This window comes from Eleutherodactylus coqui, chromosome 7, assembly GCF_035609145.1.
Source record: "Eleutherodactylus coqui strain aEleCoq1 chromosome 7, aEleCoq1.hap1, whole genome shotgun sequence".
Taxonomy (NCBI): Eukaryota; Metazoa; Chordata; class Amphibia; order Anura; family Eleutherodactylidae; genus Eleutherodactylus; species Eleutherodactylus coqui.
In genome coordinates, this window is record NC_089843.1 from 202,822,847 (window position 1) to 202,843,978 (window position 21,132).

Below are 21,132 nucleotides of genomic sequence, written 5' to 3' on the forward strand. Positions count from 1 at the left end.
TGTGTAGAACTACTGGCACCTGAGTCCCCTTTATGCCCACCTTTGCTGACAATTTTGTGACGGAGGTGGCACGGGATTGGAATTATGATCGTACGTCAATTTATCATCAATTCTCATCAACATTGTGGGCTATCGCACAAATTTTAAAAGAAGGTCACTGCCTGGCCCTGCCAAGCCTCTGCTGTGTGTGTCTCCAGTTCTTCCTCATCGCAGACGCACTTATAAATAGACATGAGGGTGGTGTGGCTATCAAGCGAGTGTGTGGCATGAGGGCAGCTGAACGCTGTGCAGGGAAAATTTTGTGTGCGCTGTGGGCACAGGGTCGTGCAGGGGTTTGGACAGCAATGCCAGCATGTAACTCAGGAGAAGAGGCAGTGGTGTCACCCGCAGGCGATGATTGTCCTTGGTTGCAGCTAGTGTGGTGCTTAGCTAAGATGTGCCAGCATGTGTGCCTTGCTGCCTATGGTCTATCCCAAGTAAATTGTTAGAGGGGTGACCGCCAGACTCTTGACCCCATTTTGACTTAATTGTGGGACCTGGGAGCCTCAGATGCACCCATGCATGCTGCATATGCCGTTCCCTATCCATTTCTGTGGTGTTTCCATGACTTTCTCATGTTTTCAGGTCTTTCACACAACCTCCCCCATGCGGAACATCGGTCAGCTTGAAAAATGCTTGAGTCTCCCATTGCCTTCAATGGGGTTTGTTACTCAAAACGAGCTCTCAAGCATTACGAAAAGTTCAACTCGAGTAACAAGCACCCGAGCATTTTGGTTCTCACTCATCTTTAGTCAAAACATCTTTGGTTTATATAGAAAAAATCTAAACCTAATTTTTTTTAAATATTAACAGTTTTCAAAATGTAAATTTAATTTTGTCAACAACGGTCATAGTAAATAAATTTGCTAATGACTAACATTACTATATGTCTGCTTTATTTTGGCATCATTTTTAATAATTATTTTATTTTACCTTTTTTAGGACATTGAAAGGTTCAGAAGTTTAGCAGAAAAATTTCAAGAGAATTTCCAAAACATCTTTTAGGCACCAATTTCATTCTGCAGTGGCATTGAGGGGCCTATTTATCAGAAACCCTTTAAATCACCTTATTGTAAAAATGTCATTCCTCAAAGCATTCAAAACTGCTTTAATGACAAATTAAAAACTTGATTTACAGCATTGTAGTACATTATAGTTAAAGGTGTTCTCCAAGTTAATAGTTTTATAGCGTTTTATTCATCATGGCAGCGATCTGCCAGCTTGACATCTGACAGATGACGTCACCCGGCCTGATGATGCTTCTAAGGTAAAAACCCCAACTCAGGTTTATGAGACGTCCCTGATGATGTCCCTACCAGCCTCCCATTGGCTGCAGTAAATTACTATGTGACGGCTGTCTCTGATGTAACCAGAGAAAAGAGCAGCAGGGGAGCAGCGAGCAGCGGGTGCTATGTAAGTTTCTTATTTTATTAGGTACTCTGTTCCCCCACTGCAGCCAATGCCTTGGGGGTTCTCAGAAAGTTCCATTAAGTTACCACGAGTCGTTAAATGTCAGGTTAACGTTTGCTACTTCTGTACTTACAGTGGGTTTCAGGAACTGCTTTCCAACAGCACTATACATGTACATCAACTAAGCGTGGTTTCACACGGGCGAGTGCATTGTGCAATTTTCACCTGCTGCGATAGTCATTAAAAAAGCAGAATATGAAACCAATGATTTACAATAGTTTCCTTCCCATCTGCGATGTTTTCACTGTGAAGATGTCGAGAGAGAAAAAAAATCATGTCTTGCTCTATCTTTCACAAATCATACTGAATAAAGATGTGATTTTTGCCGCGATTTTCTTACCACTAAATAGCAATCACCATGTGGAACTAGCTTAAGTTGTATGAAGGCTTGCTATTTTCTGGGATAAGCTGTTTTTTTATGATTGGACTATTTTGGGGTACAAATAATGCGTTCATAAACTTTAGAAAATGTTTTCTGGAGGCATTAACAAATCCAAAAAACAGCAATTTCACAATTTGGAGGGTTTGGTTTTTGGACTATGTTCTAACAGCATTCTTTCAGTACATTGTAAGGCCTTACTCACAAGACCGTATAACGGTTCTGTGTAGTTGCATAAAATATCTGGGCAAAAATCACGACCATCTGAAGCATTGGATTCTGATTTATTCATTCAGACAAACGAAAGAAAATGCATCAGGAAAAATAGCAGATTGCCCTATTTTCTGCTGAGATACCCTGGAAGCTCCTATAGACGTCTATGTAAGTGGAGAAAAAAAAGAGAGGAGAGGGAGTTTATCTGCATCTAACACTGGGAAAAGAAGACAGCTTGCTCTAGTTAAACATTAGTAGTTATTCCGAGGCTTTCTGTCCAGCGATGAATTTTCTTTTCTATTATGCAGCAGCCGCTCGTGTGAATGGCCAAAAATACACTAATTAAGATTGGGACTTGATCACAGCTGTTCTTCATTCATGCCATTTTATGGCGTATATGGGCGAAAGTAAACATGCATACAGTAGTATGAAAGGGACCTAAAGCCTCATTCATACAAGTGTTCTTTTAGTGCTGATAGCAGCAAGAAAATCTCACTGCTATCAACGGTAACAGATTGTAGGAATGGGCAGCTGCTCACTGGAGCAACTGCACTTGAAAAAGCGCAGGTGGTCCAGGAGGAGAGAGAGAAGAAGCCCCACAAGGCTCCGGGACTTCCCCATAGCAAGGAGAGTGAGAGCGGGGCTACAGGTGATTAACTCATAGCCATGCTCTGTCTCTCTCTGCTATGGGTTAAATCCCCCATAGCTCCACACTCTCTCTCTGCTATGGGGGATTAACCTATAGCCCTGCTCTCTCTCTCCCTGCTCTAAAGATCCCTGAGGGATATCCTCATGGCACAGTGAGAGGGGGCAGGGCTTATCTAGAGATCCCCCCATAGCAAAGATAGAGGGGTGAGGATAGAGAATGAAGCCCTATAGCCTTGCACCTCATCACACGCTCTCAGGGGAAGCCCTGTAACCCCTGCTGCCTTCTCTCTCCCTGCTATAGAGAAAACCCTTGGGGAAAAAGGTGGAGAGAGATCCCTACTGCCCATTGCTTCTGCGGAATGGCCCAGCAGGATGACAAGAGGAATACCCTGCTGCTTACAGCAGGGCATTTAAAAGGTGCTGCTCAAAAGCACATTTTAAATGTCCCATTGTTAATTCCTGTTAGACGCTGCAGGGATTAAGGGAACCCTCGGTGAGTGGCCTCATCTCCGCAGGGACTAACAGGAATTTACAGCAAGACATTTAAAATGTGCTCCTGAGTGGCACGCTTTAAATGTCCTGCTGTAAGCAGCGGAGAATCTATTCCCTGTGCAGGAGTTTCCATAAACTCCTGCTCCCATAGGAGTCAATGGAAACTCCTGCATATCGCGCAGCACGGACCTGCGATGCGGACATTGTAGCCACACATGTCCTATCTTTGTTAGATGCACTAATTCAGCAGGTCTAACAATCGTCAATGTGAACGCTTCTATAGGAGCCTAATGGTTCCTATAGAAGCATGTTTTTAATGCTTCTAAGCAGCGCTACAAAAACGCTCGTCTGAATGAAGCCTACGTGATATGTTGACCTTTCTATGCAGATCGTTATAACAGCATGATAATTATGCAGTTTTTATGTTGTGCTACTCTTACACAATAAGGTCTCATGCACACGGGGCATATTGAGCAGCGGATTTTGCGCTTGTCAACAGGCGCGGGCGATCCGCTGCTCAATGTGCCCATCAATGTGTGTGGAGATTCCTCTGCACACAAGAAGATTTTATTTGCGGCCGCTACATGGTCTATTTTTAGAGCGGATACACAGGGAAGGCTTCCTTTGAAGTCAATAGAATCCATCCCTCCCGCGGTACTTCTGTAATGAACTTTGCAGAAGTGTTGTGGATCTGCATCAGCTAGGCGACAGCGTGGGGAGATCTCTACTGAGCATGTGCATCGGAGCGCCGGCGGCACATCCTCAGTTTAGAAGAAGAAGAAATCTGACAGGTATGCAGGGTCATAGTAACATAGTATGTTATGCTGAATGAAGACAATGTCCATGTAGTTCAGCCTGTTTCAACACCCTTGATGATCCAGAGAAAGGGAAAAAAAACCCCAAGAGGCAGAAGCCAATTAGCCCATTTTGGGGAAATATTATTTTCCGACTTCATAATGGCAGTCAGAATAATCCCTGGATCAACCTTTGATAGTTCCTACCTGACTGTAAGACCTGGAACAACAACCCGCTGGTCGCCTAATGTCTATATCCTGTAATATCATCGCCAGCAGTGGGCATGGGAGGATTCCACATGGGTTTTCCCACACAGAATCTGTGCGTGCCCATATCCATGAGGCCTAAAAGTATTCTTCATAGAAAGATTTTTTTGTATCACCATATTCAGAAATCAATAACTCTTTATTTGCCCATCTGGGGAGTTTGTGAGGGCTTGTTCTTGTGGGATGAGATGAAGTTTTCATTAGTAACAATTTTGAGAACATTAAGGGCGCCCACCCACTGGTGTTTGCGATTTTCGTGCGAGAAAAATGCAGCGTATTCCGCGGGGTTTGGGCGCGTTTTTCGCGGCATTTTCCACGGCTTTGTCGCTGCATTTTTGCGGCTTTTTTGCACCTTTTCCGTTAATTTCCATTCATGGGTGCATTAAGAGAAAAATAAGGACACATATGCAACTGACAGTTCCTATGTTAAAAATTGCAACGGACCGAAAAAAAAAAAACGCAAGTGGACAGGAACACATTCTATCCTAATTGCTCTTCAGAAAAAATGCAAAACGCAAAGGAAAAAAAATCGCAAGTGGGTAGGCGCCCTTAAGGGGTTGTCCGGCCATAAACATTAAATGTCATTACTTCTGTTTGCCCATTTCCATGCACTTTGTAATATACATTGTGCATGGAAAATGATGCAAACAGAAGTTATTGACTTACCTTGCCCCCCCCCCCCTCCCGTGTTGCTCCTCGGTCGCTCCTGGTTACGACAAGAAATCTTTTGGTTTTCTTGTCGGGGCGGCAGCAGCTCTCGTAGGTGCGGGAACGAGCCTCTTCCCCTCCGCGCATGCGCAGTAGGCCGTTCTTCCGCCGGGACCACGCTCTTTCAGGAATCATTGCAGGGGACGCGCGCCGCCGGTCGGCGCATGCGCAGTACACTCACTTCCTGGTTTCATATACCAGCGGAGTGAGTGTCTGCCTGCTGCTGGCATATTAGCACTTTCTGCTTAGGTTAAGCAGCGCTGCTGATTAGAGCTACCTGATTGGTGCACGCTGTGCAGTCCCGTGGTGCCGAAGAGCCAATCAGGTGGCTCTAATCAGCAGCGCTTCTTAACCTAAGCAGAAAGTGCTAATATGCATCCGGCACTGGTAGAACAATTTATTTATTAGTTTAGTTAGATTACGTTTGTCTATAAATGTGACATATAACAATCAGATCACATGTTATTGGTAATCAATCAAGAAACCTAGGTAATAACAAAGGGTTCACTTACTTTTTATTGAAACTATATAAATGTTGCTTCACTCCCCTCTCTAATGCAGTTTGCTCTTCTCCACTCTTGTGCCGCTGTGAGAGGAGCTATAGAAGAGAATGTAATGGGTGTTCCCCTTTAAGAATGGTCACAGAATGTGATAGTTGAGACATTGCTTACATCTTACATAACAGCGGCATAAATGCTTAATGGATACAATTCACACTGACACAATGCGCTTGATGACTGCAAGTTATGTTTAGAGGGGTTTTCCCACTACCCTAACATTGTTGGCAGTGTGGGGGTGGTGGAAGCTGTAAATAAAAAAAAAATACTCAATACTCACCTCTGCTTCCCCGCTGCGGCTGACAGCACTCCAGGGTTCTATTTACAAGTGCTTTAGTAGTCGCATGGGTTGTTTACCCATGTGACCGCTGCAGCCAATAGGAGGCCAAACAGGGACATCACCAGTGACGTCCTGTAAACTTGCTTGGGGCATCTAATGTAGAAGTCCACGCAGTAGGTTTACAGAACTTCACCAGACCTTCTGGACGGTCCACAGCCATGTTGAGTATAATGATTTTATATAATTTTGGGCCCCAAAAGCTAAATAAAATCAGTAACTCAGAAACCATTCTGAGCGAGGCTTTATCAAGTCTGGGGAACATGCAATACTCCACCAGTCCGCAGTTCACTCCAATTAACTTACAGCACACCTCAGGATTTTTAGACCCGTTGAAGATGACTAATAAGTCCATAGGATGCACACCAAAGGTATAGGGGTCAGAGCCTCCAAGACCCCAACAAAGGTATATTCCACTCTCTCAATAACAGAATGGCAGCATCCAAGGCGTAATTCAAAACAGTGATTTATTCCTCCAAAATCTTGCTACGTTTCGACCCTCTTGGGGTCTTTGTCAAGCATAAAAGTATCGTACATCAGACACCAACATATAACACAACTACAATTTTTACCACCGCCAATCACCTTTACAGAATCACATATGTGTGCAATCATCATTACCTTATGGCTCAACCTCCTGGTCTGGTAACTTTCCATTAATGTCAACGTAGGATACGTTCTCCACGGCTGTCCCCATGTGAAGTATGTGCTCTACTAGTGTCCTGCGTTATCTCTATCCAACTGCGCATGCGCTGGATATACCAAGTCCCGTGAGCGCCCTTCTTCCGCCCTCCATGTATCGGGAATCCTGTGTATTAGTGCTTCTGCGTGGAGCTAATGCTTAATCTCGCGATACATTGCTGGATTACCTCACAGAGCGCTGCACTCTCTCATTACTCCAGTGTCAGCGCAGTCCTTTGTATGTGGGCGGGGTTAAAGCTCCGTGCTTCAAGCCGTCGGACCATAGCAGTATACAGATGAAGCCTGTATCCCGATGCCGAGAACATACATCCGAACAGCAGGGAATTCATATCAACCACAGTTTAGTTATACAGAACACCCCTCATAATGACTAACACCTCCTAGTATTCTCCTCATTACCTTCTTTATAAAATAAATGAAGAAACAATATCAACTGCATTCTCAATGCTTAATCAAATTTATTTCTTAAGGGAAATCTTTATACTTCATATCACACCTCATACTCTTGGAGCACAAAACATATCACGACATAAAAAAGAAGAAAGAAAAAGAGGAGGGAAAAGGGGGGGGGGGGAATTTAAAGGGGACCTCCGAATCTGCTTAAAAACAATTCCAGGTGAGAGAGGGCACATCTATCATCTCCACCAACATAATAAGACATTAATGCCTCCAAATCTATTTCAGCCGGGGATCTTTTCTTCCCTTTAATTTCTCATACACATGGGGAGAGTCGGGGGAACGTCCCTATCTGTATCCAACATATCCAGGACCTATGAAGGGAGCCTTGGTATTCTGCACTATGGAATCTGTAATGTATAAAAACATCAGTTAAAAAGCATCAAATGGTAGTGTGGTAGATGTTATATAAATGTCCACTATCACATATTCCCAAACTGTGACGGAACAGAAGTTAGATGTGTGGCATGTAATCATAGTCCAAATTTAGACCTTTTGGTGACATTGTGTCCAATAGGAAGATCCAGCGTAGTTCACATTTCTGCAGCAGAAGAGTTCTATCTCCACCTCTCTGGAGGGGTGGGACTGAATCTATTTCCCTAAATCTCAGTTGACTCACTGAATGCTTATGTTCAAAAAAATGTTTCGGGATGGGAAGCTCCTTATTATTAGTTCGGATTGTACTTTTATGCTCGTTGATTGTTTCACGGACCTCTCTGGTGGTATGCCCCACATAACCCAGCCCACATGTGCAGGTAAGTAGGTATACCACATACGCTGACCGACAGGAAAATCTCCCCTTGATTTTAAACTTCTTCCCTGTCAAGGGGTGTGAGAACTCATCACCTTTTACCAGATTACCACAGCAAGCGCATGACAAGCATGGAAAATTGCCTTTTTTGATTGGTGCTAAAACTTGCTGATTCAAACTTTCTTTCTGTGGGACAAGGGGTTATACTAAGTAGTCCCTCAAATTACGGCCTCTTTCTATAATAGGCCAATGTTTTTTGATTATTTTTCTGACATTCTCACTATCAGGACCAAAAGTGGAAATTAGGGGGATCCTATTATTCTCTCGGCGATTCTTAGTTCTACGTACTTCCAATCTTGGCGTGGCTTTAATTTTATTGACCGTCTTCCTAATTAAGGATTTAGGATACCCTCTATCATGAAATTTTTTGGCCATTTGTTGTAGGCGTGTGTCAACGAATTCGTCATCTGTTCCTTTCCGTACCCTCAGGCACTGGCTCCAGGGGAGGGATTTGAGAGTCCTTCTGGGATGATTGCTCTCGTACCTAAGAATATTATTTATATCTGTCGTTTTCACGAATAGATCCATACGTAATCTTCCTGCTCTCTTGATCACCATGACATCCAAAAATTGGATGTCGGTGAATGAGTGGTTCACAGTGAATTTTAAATCTGTATCTAGGGTATTAATTTCTTCACAAAATTTCTGTAGCTGCTTGTCATTACCATTCCACATTAGGAAAATGTCATCAATGTATCTGTATCATTTACTGACTAACGGCCAGAATTCAAGTGTACGTAGCAACTCCTCTTCGAAAGACCTCATGTACGCGTTAGCATATGTTGGCGCGACGTTCGCACCCATTGCGGTGCCCTGCCGCTGCCGGTAGTACACCCCACCAAAACAAAAGTAGTTATTGGTAAGGATGTACTCCAGCAGCGACAGGGCAAATGTGGCGCATTCTGGAGCCCAATCCATCTTTTGTAAAAACTTATTAATTACGTTTTATGTTCATTCATAGAACAATAAATTCTAAGGAGGATCAAAACATTTTTAGTAGAACACATCCGGCACTGGTAGAACACTGGTAGAACACTTTATATATTAGTTTAGTTAGATCACGTTTGTCTATAAATGTGACATATAACAATCAGATCACATGTTATTGGTAATCAATCAAGAAACCCAGGTAATAACAAAGAGTTCACTTACTTTTTATTGGATCTATATAAATGTGCTTTACTCCTCTCTCTAATGCAGTTTGCTCTTCTCCACTCTTGTGCCGCTGTGAGAGGAGCTATAGAAGAGAATGTAATGGGTGTTCCCCTTTAAGAATGGTCACAGAATGTGATAGTTGAGGCATTGCTTACATCTTACATAACATAAATGCTTAATGGATACAATTCACACTGATACAATGCGCTTGATGACTGCAAGTTACACTTGGTGGTACAAAATGTTTAGAGGGGTTTTCCCAGTACCCTAACATTGTTGGCAGTGTGGGGGTGGTGGAAACTGTAAATAAGAAAAAAATACTCAATACTCGCCTCTGCTTCCCCGCTGCCGCTCACAGCACTCCAGGCTTCTATTTACAAGTGCTTTAGTAGTCGCATGGGTTGTTTACCCATGTGACCGCTGCAGCCAATAGGAGGCCAAACAGGGACATCACCAGTGACGTCCTGTAAACTTGCTTGGGGCATCTAATGTAGAAGTCCACACAGTAGGTTTACAGAACTTCACCAGACCTTCTGGACGGTCCACAGCGATGTTGAGTATAATGATTTTATATAATTTTGGGCCCCAAAAGCTAAATAAAATCAGTAACTCAGAAACCATTCTGAGCGAGGCTTTATCAAGTCTGGGGAACATGTAATACTCCACCAGTCCTCCAACAGTCAGCTTGTAGGAAGGAGAGATTTTGAAGGTTATTAAAAAAACTAATTTGATGAACTGCTGCCGGCAGGGCAATCTCATCCTCACATTGTATTTTATTCAAATGGGGAACAACAGACATATTAATAATCATAAATGAAGGAAGTTAGAATTGCGCCTTGTTGGATGTATGAACCATATTTGGAAAGTGAATGGTTATCCATCCGGTGCTTGGTAGGTTAACCCCGTAAGAGGTTCCCACCGGCACCCGCTGTCCAAGCAGGTGTATAAATATAATCTTTGGAGGCTGTAATACAGTGGAACTAGGGAGATGTCCTGGGTCACTGCCAGATACCTGGATAACCAGGAGCTGTGATAGGTACACCAATATGAAAAAAGTAAAAGTAGTGCCCCCTCCGTGCCTAGCCGCAGGGAAAGGACTTAATACTTTGATAAAGATATCAAGTCCAAATACAATTTCCTTATTAGCTACGCATTTCGGCAAACATATTATGCCATTCTCAAGCTAAAGATACATATAAAACACAAACGAATTTAAATACAAGCAAAAACACTTACATTTCATGTTGTTCGTTAGTGCTGCTACCCAGCTTCAGAGTAATTGCAGGGAGAGAACCACTTCCCTCTCTGACTTGAGGGTGGATACGTCATACATTACTAGGAATTTTGGAATGCATTGTGCGTTCCATTATTTGAACAAACTTTATTAAACTCAATCAAAATGGACACACGGCGATTCGTACTAACTTTAAGTTGTACCATTAGGTGTATTGTTCTTATGATAATATTGCATGTTTGCCTCACCATCTACCTTACTTCATTTTACTCACTAGCATAACATATATAATATTGTTCAACATAATAAAACATATATGGTTTTCTTATATTACAATATAAGCTTCAGATCCTGCGATGTTTACTAACTACCAAATTGTATACATTTGTAAATAGTGATATTCCCCATTTATAAAATCAATTTGCATGTAATATGATTAGAAATGAACGAGCATACTCGTTAAGGACAAATACTTGAGCGAGTATCGTCCTTTTCGAGTATCTGCCTGCTCATCTACAAAGATTCGGGTGCTGGCGGGGGTGAGCGGTGGGTTGCGGGAGTGAGCAGGGGTGAGCGGGGGTGGGGAGAGAGAGAGAGAGAGATATCTCCCCCCCCTGTTCTCACCTGCTCTCCCCCGCCGCCCCCTGCCACCCACCGGCACCCAAATCTTTGCAGATGAGCAGTGAGTATGCTCGCTCATCTCTAGTAATAATATAATATAAAATGATATAAAACAATATAAACATCACAATACATGATATATTAATATAAAAAGCAGATAAAACCTACTATGATGTATAAATATATAAATGTAGAATAAAAATTGTATATATGATAGCTATATGAGATGGTCTTGATTAGAGATGAGCGAGCGTACTCGTCTGATCTTGATGCTCGTTCGAGTATTAGGGTACTCGAGATGCTTGTTACTCGAGACGAGCACCACGCGATGTTTGAGTCAATTCCATTTCCTTCCTTGCATGTTTTGCGCCATTTTCTGGCCAATAGACATGCAGGGAAGGCATTACAACTTCCTCCTGTGACGTTCCAGCCCTATCCCACCCCCCTGCAGTGAGTGGCTGGCGAGATCAAGGGGCTGAGTATTTAACCCCTTTACGACTGCCCCATCGGGAAACTAAGTCCTCAGCAACTGGGCTTTAGGCTGGGTTCACACAGGGCGGATTTGTCGCGGAAATGTCGTGGTTTTACCGCTGCGGTTTTGCTGCAACCTTTCCGTTTCTGCGGCAAATCCGCATGCTATGGCCAAATTTAGACGCGGTTTGCACCGCGTATTTATCAGCGGTTCTACCGCTGGTAAATCCGCAGGCCCTTTGCTGCGGAAAAAACTGCTGCGGTTGTTTTGGGAGAGGTGCGGTTTTTGTTGCTGATTTGCTTGCGTATTTTACTAGGTGCAGATTCTAAAAAAAACTCTTTCCTGTGAGGTCATCGTTCCCACCCATTTCTGCATAGGGTAGGAAGAGCTTTGTATTTGTGGCCATTTTGTCAGCAGACATGGAGCGAGGAACTGTCCGTCTCAGGCGCGCCTACCGACGCAGACTGACTGCCTTTGTGCTTCTGATGGATAGAGAACAATCTGAAAAGGTGAGCGTTTTTTTTTTTATGGTCATTGTGTGCTTAGTTTCCTTGTTGTTTGTTGATGCATTGTGGACTAGAGTGCGATTGCGGCCATGTGCTTTAATTCATGTGCTTTAATTCCTGCTAATATTCTTTTACAGACTGATCGTGCTTCCCGGCGTCAGAGACGCTATTGGGTTAATCCCCTACCGACACAGAGGGGGACGAAGGGCCATTTTGCAAGCCTCTACCAAGATCTTAAAAAGTAAGTGAAGTGTAGCATGGGAATAGGTTTGATGTTGCGCTAAGAATTTTTATTAATTTTAGCCCGCTCTCCCTTTCTCTCTCTCTGCAGCCATCCCGAGAAGTTCGTTTCTTTTTGTCGCCTGCCTATGGAGGCCTTTGAGCGCCTTCTGGAGCTGGTGCGCCGGGATCTGACCTACCAGGATACGCGGATGAGGAAGGCGATCACTGCAGAAGAAAGGCTGCTCATCACCCTTCGGTAAGTAACCTTTCTTATCCTGTCACTGTTGTTCTATGTGTAATGTAATTTGTGAATGTGCAGCCAATTGTTTTTTTTTATTTTATTGTTTCCGTGATTTTTGCGCAGTACCAGTTTTTATGCTCTGTTTGCTCCGGCAGTAGGACGTAATGCTATAGCATTACATCACACTGCTTTTTGACAGCTAGGCTATCGAGCACCCCTTTTATTAGCACCACGCCCATCATGACACCTGCACGGCTACCCCGATCTCACCGGGCGGGTGGGTGTTTGGTTGCCCGTGCGTGGCACCAGAACAGCATCATCTTGTGGCTGGTTGACTTGAGATACAGTGTCAGCACCGAGATTGTTGAACTTACCATACCAGCAAACTTGGGCAACCTTTGTTGTGCACCGGCAGTGAACGGGACCAAGTTACCTTCCTGAGTGTGGCAGGAACATGTTTGCATTTTCTCATTCTCTCTCCCCTTTTGTTGTGGATGGGGAGAATGGAAATCTGAACCATGTGTGGCGTGGAAAGTGAGAATTTCACCCCCCCCCCCATGTATACCTTTCAATTGCAAATCTTATTTCCTTCACACGAATTCTACTGCGTTCTCAATCAATTTCGTGTTGAGAACAATATCTGAATACTGTATGCATAGAAGTGTTGATGTAATGCAAGTCTTCATTGTGTACTAACTTTTGTTTCTCTTCCCTGCTTCTTTTCAGCTTCTTGGCCACAGGAGAGAGCTATGCATCCCTGCATCTCCAATTTCGTGTTGGTAAATCTACCATCACCGAAATTGTGAGGTGCACATGCAGCGCCATCTGGCAGAAGTTGCAGCCCATCGTGATGCCTTCACCTACCAAGGACACTTGGCAATGTGTTGCAGCAGGCTTTCAAGATGTTGCCAAATTTCCTAACTACGTAGGCGCCGTCGACGGCAAACATGTGTGTGCTTCAGCCACCCCACTCAGGCTCCAAATTTTTCAATTACAAAAATTTTTTTTCAATTGTCCTGATGGCCGTGGCTGATGCACATAGCAAATTTGTTTGCATCGATGTCGGCGCCTATGGCAGCACAGGAGATTCTCGGGTGCTGCGAACATCTCAGATTGGGATGCAAATTCTCCGAGATGGCGTCACGCTCCCAGCCCCACAACCTTTCCCGGGAACCACACATCCAGTCCCCTTTGTGATGGTATCGGATGAGGCTTTCCCGTTGATGCCAAACCTGTTGCGCCCATAACCGCGAAGAGGACTGAATGCCCGGAAAAGGATTTTTAATTATCGGCTGAGCTGGGCACGTCGTGTGGTTGAGTGTGCCTTCGGGATTATGGTAAGTCAGTGGAGAGTTCTAGGGACTACCCTAATGGTAGACCCTACCACAGTTGATGACCTTGTCAAGGCATGTTGTGTTCTTCACAACTACCTCCGGGAGATGTGGAAGAACTCGATTCTGCCTTTGACATGGTCATCAACTGGGGGGGAGGTAGGACGCCTGCTACTGCAGTGCAGATACGAGAACTCTTCACTGACTATTTCCTTAGTCACGAAGGCACCGTGCCATGGCAGTTCTCCTGTGTCGGTGGTGTGCAGCCCTAACTGCAGTGTGACCCTCCCCCGGCGCCCAGCCCCAGAAGGACACGGAAAACAAAGTACGTGGAGAAAAACATATTTTATTAAAGACACAAAAAGGTCACTCCTCCACCTTTAATTTTAAATTTTCAGAAATTGTTCAACCGTTTGCATAATAAAATGTGTTTATATTTCAAGAAAAAAATTTGTTCTTCCATTTTTTTCGCCGCACAAAATACATAAACTTTATTGTAAAATTCATGAAAATTGTTAGGCTATGATGGTTTATTAATAGCTAAATGAACATTGCATGAGTTGAACCGTATTCTTCTTTTCAGCGTAGTTAACGATTACCACTACATGAATTGAACACATTTTGCACAAGCAATGGAACCAGTTTCGCAAGCTTGACGACACACCATTGTGTAGCGTTACATTAGCCACGCACCGGGAGTGCATCAAACCCCTTTTTTTTTTCCTTGCTACGTTTTTTAAAACACGTTCATCCAGACACTATTTTACATCAATGTCGGATAGCGGTAGTGTGTGTTTGCTTTATATTTCTAGCAACAAATAAGGAGGGCCTGTAGTTGCACACATTTCGCACGTGGTAACGGTACTATGTGGTGTAAAGTTTTTCTCCATAACTGGCCAATCCACAACCAGTTTAGCTTTGGCCACACTTGACGGACATGCCGCAAGCGAAAATGATAATGGGAACAGGCACGCAGACTGCCCCTGTTCTCATCACCTTTTTTTTTTTTCATGCTCAAACTCCCCTAACATACATTACACTAGAGCGAGCATGAAGATAGACAGTAAAATAAATAAAGGAAAACAAAGGACAATGAGTCCGAGAAGTGATTTACCCCAACCTTGGAGGACAGCAAGGCAGCGGAAAAAAACAAAAAAACACGCGCAAACTCAGTCCTTCTCGTACAGTGGCACAGCCGTCGAAGAACTTAACGGTCATGCCACTGACGGGAAGGAATCAGTGCGCCTAGCCTTTTTTGCAGCAGAGCACATAGTAGCTGGCAGTGAGCGATGTTAAGAAATTGCAACCCCAATGTTTCCCATGACCATCCGTAGGATTTCTGGGACACCAGCCAACTCCATGCAGTGTGAGACAAGGCAACAGCACAACGGAACCTGCACTTTCCAATGGTAGCATCTAAGACATTGCAGTTATCCCAAAGTAAACGTTTGTGATCACTGCAATGTCGTATAACTAAAAGAGCCTTCTCCTATACTGCATTGAGATGCATTTGGTGGCGAGCACAGTCGCGCGGTTGAGTGTTGCGATGCCTGTTGTAGAGGGCTGTTCATCAGTGAGAGAAATGATGATTGTGACGGGGAACCGCCAGAGACCGTGTCGCCGTAGCCAGTGTCAGGAGAGCCATGGTGCATGGGGTATAGCGTTGTCCTAGAAACCCTGGCAGGTTGATCAGGGAAAGATTGGGGTGCAGGCAACATGCGGTTTGAGGGTGGTACTGGAAAGGCTGCATTTTTCATTGCCACAATAATAGCAGTGCTATCGGCAATGGGTCTTTGAGAACCAAAAGTCTCTAACACAGTGTAAAGAACTGGCGGAATAGTCCACTGACGCTCCGAGCTCAGTTCACGAATGCGTGACGCAATGGTGGTACCCATTGTGTCCCACTGACCCTCCGTCTCAGACCGCCGCAATAAAGACAGCGCCTCTTGGGTGGCATCTGGCTTGTTATTCTTCCGACGCGGGCGAGCAGCAACGCAGCGGCTCGTCCGCTTGGAACTCACCTCCCTGCTACGACATGCTCTGCTGGCAGGGGCAGTAGTATTGCCACACAACACATTTTGTTCCCCCACTTCCGGAGTTACTGAAGTGGGGTTCAAATCGGGCGTGCTACGCTGGCTGTCTTCCAAGGCTGGGGTACCTTCTCTGGGCACATCATCCCGCGACTCCTGTCCCGGCCCATCTTTGTCGGGTGAAGTGGTTGTGAGCGTGGGAGGCGCGGCCGTGATGTTCCCGCTGGATCTGTGGACGAAACAAGAGTACCGTTTAGAGACATAGAACCTCAAAATGCGACGCCATCGAAGCCGAGCTAGCTTAGATATTTGCACTTACGCACGCAAAGCTCGACTTGTTCTGAGGAAGCGCAGTACCTCCTGGTATGGCCACTTTTTTTGTAACGGGGACATGCCGCTTTTTTCACAATCCTTTTCGTGCTTCTTGTAGCGGTCCCGAACAGACCGCCACCGATTTTTGACGTCTTTAACTGCAAAATTACAGATGGCAATTAAACGTGGTACAAGCAGTGTGCAAAAGGATGCAATCCACCGACAGCTGCAATAAACAGTGTGGTTAGATGCAGTACAGTTCTGAGTACATCCAAGAAAGAAACAACAAATCGTTACCAATAGTGTAAACTTACGGATTTCACTGTGGACGGCAGCAGTAGTGGAGTCCCAATCGGGACACATCCCTGTGCAGACCGCAAGCCAGGTGTCTGCCTTTAAATCTCGGTCACTGTAGCCCGGCTCGGCTGGGTCCCAAATCTCAGGCCTACTTTCAACCTGCAGGGGAAAGGAAAGAAGAAAACAAGTTGAATAGCATTCCGAGGGGGGTGGATATGGTTGTGTCAGCGCACACTACACTCACCAATGTTATCATCCTGGCAACGTTGATCCCCATTCGCTGATACCACGCCATTGTCCGGAAATGTGCTTGGCGACAACAGAAAATGGTTTTCGTCCTGTGAGTAATCAGAAAATGGTTACATTTCATTAGATACACAACATTATTGCCCACTAGCGCACAATTGCAAGTCGCCAAAAATAACAACGAGGCTCACATCTACACATGAGATGCCGAAGGGTGAGCAATAAAGGATAAAAAGTGATTTAAAAAATTTTCAGCTTCCTATTTGTAAGGGTAGGCAATGCAAAAAGGGACGAAACGCGTGGCCTCGCCCGTGCAAAGGAATGCCATGCAACCGGGTGGGGGGCCATATAATGGTGGAAAGGACCGACTTAACGCCAACCGTGCCCCACGAACAGTTACGCCATAAATTGTGGAGCAAAGCAAGGGAGGAAAAAAGCGGATAACATGCGTTGCAATGCAAAAGAAAAAGGCCATAAATTGTGGAGCAAAGCAAGGGAGGAAAAAAACGTATAACATGCGTTGCAATGCAAAAGAAAAAAGACGCAAAAGAGCGCGAAGCGGGCAGGCGAGAGCAAAATATGGTGCGGTGGAGCTGGATGCGTCTTGCCTGCAATGATTGGCGAAGTAGTGCATTACCTTCTTTATCCGAGGTTGAGGATTTTCCCGCTGCTCGTGTCGCTGGGTTGCTTGCCCCGCTGGGGGTAGTGGTGGTGCCCCTGTGGGGGGTTGTAGTGGTGGTGCCTCCGCTGATGGCGGTGCTTTTCCCGCCACTCACGTGGTGGAGTTTCCCGGCCGTGGCCCAGTATTTTCCCCTGGGCTGGTGCTGCTGCCAATCGCTGTGGTGCTGCTGTGGAGGGGTCTTGTGCCGCTGTGGAGGGGTCTGGTGCCGCTGTGGAGGGGTCTGGTGCCGCTGTGGAGGGGTCTAGTGCCGCTGTGGACGGGTCTGGTGCTGCCGGCAGAGCTCCTGCTCGCTGCTTCCACTCTCCATGAAGTCCAGGCTGAAATGGCGCCAAGCGACTAAAATGGACGCTGAACCACTTCCTGTGAACAAACTTGATTGCCCCTCTTTCTCATGCGAACAATCTGCTGCGGAACCGCTTGGAAAAACCGCTACAAAACAAGCAATAGCGGTTTTCATTGCGGTTTTAGCTGCGTTCATGGGGCCCTATGGAAAAAAATCCGCTGCGGAAACGTCGAAAGATTGGACATGCTGCATCTTTCAAAACCGTGACGCAGTTGCTTATCCGCACTGCAGCTCTGCGGTAAATTTTACGCCCTGTGAGAATGAGATTTTGGCCAAACACATTGGCACTGCATTGCACTGCAACCGCGACGGAATGGCCACAATGCGGATATGCAACGGTAAACCGCGGCAAATAAGCACCAAATCCACCCTGTGTGAACCCAGGCTTAATCCTAGAGGACGTAGTTTTATGCATCCTCTTTGGATTAATGCCCACTTGCCTGAGGACGTGACAGCTCCATGCTGTCGATGCCCGCAGGTAGCCGACAGCATGGAGCTGTCATCCCAGAATGCGGGCAGTCCCCCCCCCCCCCCCCGGTATTGCGATCGGCGCTATCCAATGGATAGCGCCGATCGCAAAAAAGTAAATAAAACAGTGAAAAAAGTTAGTTATTCAGCAGCCCTGATGGATCGGATCCACCAGTGCAGCTGAAAATACTCACCTGCCTTCTTCCCGCTGCCCGCTGACGATCTGGTCCTCCCGCACCCGCCACCGGCCTTTTGCGCATGCGCGCCAGTCGATGACGTCACGCGCAGAAGCCCGGGAGCCCCCGGCTGTGAGCGGTCCCCGGGCACGCGATCGCCGCTATCCATTGGATAGCGGCGATCGCGAAAAAGTTAAAGGAAGTTTTAAAAAAGTTAAGTTTCACCTCCCCTCATGGATCGGATTCATGAGGGGAGGTGAAAATACTCACCTCGGGTCCTCTGCGATGTCCCGGGACCCTAAGTGCCCATCTGCGCATGCGCGCCCGACGATTGACATATCTATATATATAAAGCTGAAAGCCCTCACTGACTCACTGACTCACTGACTGACTGACTCGCCAAAAGTTCTCCAACCTCCCGATGTCGTAGAAACATGAAATTTGGCGCAAGCATAGATTATCTCCAAAATAGGAAAAGAAATTGGGTCCCAACTCGATTATTCAATTCTATGCGCAAAAGAATTAGCGTCGAAATTTAACGTACATAATCTAAATCACTCACTTCCCAATGTCATAGAAACGGGAAATTTGGCACGAACATTGATTATGTCATAAATTGGAAAAGTTAATAGGTCCCAACTCGATTATTCAATTCTATGCGCAAAAGAATTGGCGTCAAAATTTTATGTACATAATCTAAATCTCTCACTTCCCAATGTCATAGAAACGTGAAATTTGGCAGAAGCATTGATTATGTCATAAAAAGGAAAAGCTAATGGGTCCAAACTCGATTATTCAATTCTATGCGCAAAAGAATTAGCGTCCAAATTTTACGTGCGGAATGTAATTTTCTCACTTTCCGGTGTCATAGAAACGTGAAATTTGGCACGAGCATTGATTATGTCATAAATAGGAAAAGCGAATGGGTCCCAACTCCATTATTCAATTCTAGCGCAAAAGAATTGGCATCGAAATTTTACGTGCGGAATGTAATTTTCTCACTTTCCGGTGTCATAGAAATGGGAAATTTGGCACGAGCATTGATTATGTCATAAGTAGGAAAAGCTAATGGGTCCCAACTCGATTATTCAATTCTATGTGAAAAAGAATTAGCGTCCACATTTTACGTACGAAATCTAATTTTCTCACTTTCTGGTGTCATAGAAACATGAAATTTGGCTTGAGCATTGATTATGCCATAAATAGGAAAAGTTATTAGGTCCCAACTCCAAAATTCAATTCTAGCGCAAAAGAATTGGCGTCAAAATTTTACGTGCGGAATGTAATTTCTTTACTTTCCAGTGTCATAGAAACAGGAAATTTGGCACAAGCATTGATTATGTTATAAATAGTAAAAGCTAATGGGTCCCAACTCCATTATTCAGTTATATGCGCAAAAGAATAAGCGTCCAAATTTTACGTACGGAATCTAGTTTTCTCACTTTCCGGTGTCATAGAAACGGGAAATTTGGCACGAGCATTGATTATGTCATAAATAGGAAAAGCTATGGGTCCCAACTCCATTATTCAATTCTATGCGCAAACGAATTAGCGTCCAAATTTTACGTGTGGAATGTAATTTTCTCACTTTCCGGTGTCATAGAAACGTGAAATTTGGCACGAGCATTGATTATGTCATAAATAGGAAAAGCTAATGGGTCCCAAGTCGATTATTCAATTCTATGCGCAAAAGAATTAGCGTCCAAATTTTACGTACATAATCCAAATCTCTCACTTCCCAATGTCAGAAACATGAAATTTGGCACGAGCATTGATTATGTTATAAATAGGAAAAGCTAATGGGTCCCAACTCGATTATTCAATTCTAAGCGCAAAAGAATTAGTGTCCAAATTTTATGTACTTAATCTAATTCTCTCACTTCCTGATGTCATTTTATATGAAGGAAATGTCGCATGGTTACCTCCACGTGGTGTTTCCTGGGTAACGCAGAGAACTATGCAAAATGGTGAACATATGTTTTTCCTCAGTATCTCTAAAGTAACCACGACTTCATAAGATTTTCCGTGTGAACACCAGATAAACACCAGTACTAAATTAACTTGGGCAAAGCCGGGTATATCAGCTAGTCTATATATATAAAGACGAAAGCCCTCACTGACTCACTCACTCACTCACTGACTGACTGACTCGCCAAAAGTTCTCCAACTTCCCGATGTCATAGAAACATGAAATTTGGCACAAGCATAGATTATCTCGAAAATAGGAAAAGTAATTGGGTCCCAACTCGATTATTTAATTTTAGCACAAAAGAATTGGCGTCAAAATTTTACGTACATAATCTAAATCTGGCACTTCCCAATGCCATAGAAACTTAAAATTTGGCACGGGCATTGAATATGTCATAAATAGGAAAAGCTAATGGGTCCCAACTCGATTATTCAATTCTATGCGCAAAAGAATTGCCGTCAAAATTTTACGTGCGGAATGTAATTTCTTCACTTTCCGGTGTCATAGAAACAGGAAATTTGGCACGAGCATTGATTATGTCATAAATAGGAAAAGCTAATGGGTCCCAACTCGATTATTCAATTCTAGCGCAAAAGAATTGGCGTTAAAATTTTACGTGTGGAATGTAATTTTCTCACTTTCCGGTGTCATAGAAACAGGAAATTTGGCACGAGCATTGATTATGTCATAAATAGGAAAAGCTAATGGGTCCCAACTCGATTATTCAATTCTAGCGCAAAAGAATTGGCGTTAAAATTTTACGTGCGGAATGTAATTTTCTCACTTTCCGGTATCATAGAAACGGGAAATTTGGCATGTGCATTGATTATGTCATAAATAGGAAACGCTAATGGGTCCCAACTAGAGATGAGCGAACGTACTCGTCCGAGCTTGATACTCGTTCGAGTATTAGCGTGTTCGAGATGCTCGTTACTCGTAACGAGTACCACGCGA